The following is a 4,607-nucleotide window of genomic DNA, read 5'->3' as shown; positions in this document are numbered from 1 at the left end:
ATTTATTGTTGTTTAAAAATCTTAACTGTTTAATTCTTGACTTTAATTAGTGACTGATGGCGATAGGCAAGAAAATTAATCAGCCAATTTTATAGTCTTCTGTATATGAATTTAATATTACATGTTGCTCCAATGCCCTTTGGATTTAACCTTAATGTAACAATGTACTGATGATTTCTCAAGATGTTGCCAATTTTATAGTCTTATGTAGCAATCACTTAATTTATATAAATCAATCAATTAGCTCTTTGGATCACACTCAATAACCTTCATCAATGGAGTTTTCCCTACTCATTGTTGGTCTCTTCTTATCTTACGCGATTATCCGAGCCACTCTGTCGATGTTTACGTTCGGCACAACCAATAACATGCCTCCAGGCCCAAAACCTTTTCCTATCATCGCTAACCTCCACTTGCTAGGCAACCAACCACACCAATCTCTAGCCAAACTAGCCAAAGTTTATGGCCCTATAATGTCACTAAAACTCGGTCAAATCAACACAATTGTTATCTCCTCTCCGGCTGCCACGAAAGAAATCCTCCAAAAGCAAGATATAGCCTTCAGCTCGCGTAGTATTCCGGACGTGTTGCACGCACAAAACCATTACATGTATTCGATTAGCTTTATGCCTATAAGCTCGCAGTGGCGCACCCTACGCAAGATAATGAACTCTGGCATCTCATCGGGTAGATCGCTTGATGCTAGTGAACATTTACGTTGTGAGAAAGTAAAAGAGCTTATAGCATACTGTCAGAAAGCCAGTTTGTCAAATGAGTCTGTCAACATAGGACGTGCAGCTTTCAGAACCTCGTTGAATCTTCTGTCAAACACTGTTTTCTCCAAGGATTTAATGGACCCGCACGAGGATTCGGGCAAGGAGTTTAAGGAGTTGGTTGGGAACATTATGATAGAGGTGGGGAGGCCAAATCTGGTGGACTATTTTCCAGTGTTGAGAAAGATTGATCCGCAAGGCGTCAGGAGGAGGCTAGATCGACATTTTAAGAAGATTCTTGGTGTGTTTGAGGAGTTGATCAACGAGAGGTTGGGAATTGAAAGCAAAGTGAAGCATGATGATGTGTTGGAAGTTTGTTTAAAAATGAATCAAGATAATCCGGATGAGCTCAGTCGAACGCAAATTAAGATGTTTTTGGTGAGTAAATCATTGCATCTTTTTGTTTGATCTTATCAAGTTTTAAGTCTTTTTTGCAGTTGTTTTTGGATCCAATTAATTTGTTACAATCTAAAGAATTATTCTGTTTTCAGGTGACTTCAAATTAATCGAACCTGTGATAAAACCGAATTTCAATTTCTTTTTTTGGTTTCTCTTATCACAAATAACATTTAATAATCATTTTGGGTACGTTTGGGTTCTTAAGATAAACCAGTTTGGGGGAGAGCACGCACACCAAGTTCTATGTGTGTTTTTTATTAAGTTATGATGGTAAGTTTTATCTCTCTTTATGTTAATACGACCCACCAACAATTATCAGTATAATATATGATCATGTATAATTAATATTTTGATATAATATTATATAAATGATTATAATTGTCATATATAAATAAATAGATTTTATTCTTACAGTATAGACATCACCCGCATAGTATCCGTATATAACATCCCTTTATGAAAAGGTCAAGTACTATAATATTACAAATCTGAATAAGCATTTGTTCGGATACACTGATTTGGTAAAATTGACTTTGAGTTCATGTTACCTTCACAAGCTTCAAAAATGTTATAATAATTTCCACTATTTGTGTTAAATTTTCTGGAAAACTAAACATTTCTTTTTATTTTTCCTTTTCATTTCAACATGCTTCTAAAATGAAAATACAATTTTAATTTTATTCAAACATTAATTAAGTGTTTACTATGCTTGGTGATGAAGGATACGTTTGTTGCTGGTACCGATACGACATCAAGCACAATTGAATGGGCAATGACAGAACTACTACGTAACCCAGACATCATGGCCAAAGCCAAAGACGAGCTCGAAAAGGTTATTGGTAAAGGAAACATCATACAAGAGGATGAGGTTTTGAAGCTACCATACTTAACTTGTATTGTAAAAGAGACCTTACGAGGTCACCCACCGGTCCCCTTTTTGCTTCCTCATAAGACTGAGAACGAACTTAAACTCAATGAATACACCATCCCAAAAGGAACCCAGGTGCTTGTGAATGCATGGGCTATTGGACGAGACCCATCCATTTGGGAAGACTCACAAGAGTTCAAGCGAGAAAGATTCTTGTCATCGTCAACTGATGTTCGAGGAAAAGATTTTGAATTAATTCCGTTTGGAGGTGGACGAAGAATATGCCCGGCAATGCCACTTGCACTCCGTATTATACCCTTGGTGTTGGGCTCATTACTTAATAATTTCATTGGCAGCTTGACACGAGGATTCAACCTAATGATCTGGACTTGAATGAGAGGTTTGGAATTACTATACAGAAAGCCAATCCTCTTTATGTTGTCCCATTACCATTGTATTAGCAGTCTTTTAAGAAACCCACTTTTTCGATGAATACTTTGAAAACCCAATTTATGGCATATGTTATCCACGTATGTATGTGATCTATTTTATTTGTGGTTCACCAAAAGAGCGTTTAGGAACTTCAAATTTCATATTCGTGACATGAGAGGTCAACAATCAACTTTTCAAGTTTGTACCATCTATCTATATTTTATATTTGTTGTTTCATGTATCTTTTTCCGTATCATATCCCTCTATATATATCACAAATTTGTTCTCTCTCGATAACCATTTGCTTTACAATTTTAAGAATACCACAACTCACAATCCCAACTAGCAACTCAATACACCGTTGCCACAACTACTCACAAGAAGTAAGGAACGTCACCAAGCTCGTAACCCTAGCCGCACCACCACCATTGATGACCAGAAGAAGAACACAAATATGTTGCTTCACCGTTTACAACAAACCGCCGAATTTGTTGACTCCACCATTGTCTAGATCGCAACCCTAGCCACGAGCCCTATTTGTAACCCTAGTCGGTGACGCTTTTGCATTTTTGGCATCGTTAGATCTAGAGCTAGAAGGAAGAAACAATCCGGAGAAATGTTGGATATGAACTTACCGATTTCAGGCCTATTGTGCCCTAATATGTTCAAACATGTAAGATTTTTCTTGTTTTTCACCTTTCTTTGATATAAAACAAATGGAACTATTATTGATAAAATTTAAGGTAGATGGTAAATTTTATAGGATTAAGGAGAATATAGCACGTACCATTTAAAAAAAGTACGCTTTAATTAATGGCCAAAATACGTTTTAAGTTCAACGTGAGTTTCAACCTTTTTGGTTATTTTTTGATATGCTTGGATTTTTTTTAATTTTTATATTACTTACTTTCGTCTAAATTATTTATTTTCTATTTTGCAACGTCCTACAACTTTTTTACTTGCATACTTCTTACATTTTTTGTCTTGCAGAATTACTTTATATACATATGTATTACAGTAATTTATTTAGTTATATTTGTCTTACATATGTTTTACATTTTGATTTACAAGATTCAGGGAAATTATCATCCATGGCAAGAATATGTCATTATATCAAGAAGATTTTTTGTTTTTTTGTTAGGTTTATGTGGTTTTCAAAGTTATATAGTTTACATGTATTTTACAAAGTTACATGTATTACAGTTCCTTTATTTTATAGCATTAATTTATATAGTTACGTTTGTTTTACAATAGTTATGTGGGTTACATAGATTATAAAAATGGATGAATGTATGTAGGTCCCTAGACCGGATCTAACAACACAACTAGTTATCTTGGATCAACCTCTACACTAGCTAGCGGAAATCACTAGTGAGGACCGAGATCTCGGATCTCGTTTGGTATTTGTAACAACCCACAAGTTCTCTCTTCTCTCTCATTCTCGGCAATAACGAATACCAAACGAGATCCATGATCTCGATCCTCACTAGTGATTTCCGTTAGCTAACTAGTGTCGAGTTTGATCCAAGATAACTATTTGTTGTGTTGTTAGATCTGGTATAGGGACCTACAATTGGTATCAGAGCTTTCGGGCTCTACTAGTTGTAGATCTTGGGTCACAACCTTGGATTTTAGTCTTGTTTGTGTTAAAGACAGATTTTCAAGAGTTCTTGTGGGTTCGGGCTATTCTAATCTACAAAGGTGTTCAAAAAGTTCATAATCTTCAAGTGTTCTAGCCTTGTGTTGAAGTTTGTGTATTAAAAGTACAAGAAATTTATGTTAAAGAGGTTAAAAATTTTCAAAAAAGTGGTGTTTGAAAGTGTTAAGATATCGGTGTTTGTGAAGATCCATAAAAGGTCAAAGTTGATTGAAGTGTCATACATAATAAAGGATAGCAAGTATTCGAATCGAATACAGCGTGTATTCGAATGGAATCAAAGTGGTAGTCTAATCGAATTCAAACTGATCGAATCGAATCATAGAAGTAATCAAATTCAGATTCCATTCTAATCGAATCGAATTTCCATTCGATTAGATTAGACCATTCGATTAGATTATAATCTTATCGATTAGATTATCAAGCCATTCGATTACTTTTTTACTTAATCATTTCTCAGAAGCAACTCTCAATTCGA

At 35.1% G+C, this 4,607-nt stretch overlaps 1 pseudogene; it reads left to right on the top strand.

Annotated features, from left to right (window-relative positions):
- Nucleotides 1-206: 206 nt before the first annotated feature.
- LOC143566896 (7-ethoxycoumarin O-deethylase-like) lies at nucleotides 207-2,724 on the top strand (annotated as a pseudogene).
- The last annotated feature ends 1,883 nt before the right edge of the window (nucleotides 2,725-4,607 follow it).

This window comes from Bidens hawaiensis, unplaced genomic scaffold (genome assembly GCF_021521415.1).
Source record: "Bidens hawaiensis isolate Kalapana, Puna unplaced genomic scaffold, B.hawaiensis_p1.1 tig00023070_1, whole genome shotgun sequence".
Classification (NCBI taxonomy): domain Eukaryota; kingdom Viridiplantae; phylum Streptophyta; class Magnoliopsida; order Asterales; family Asteraceae; genus Bidens; species Bidens hawaiensis.
This window is presented reverse-complemented; position numbering and strand designations above follow the sequence as displayed.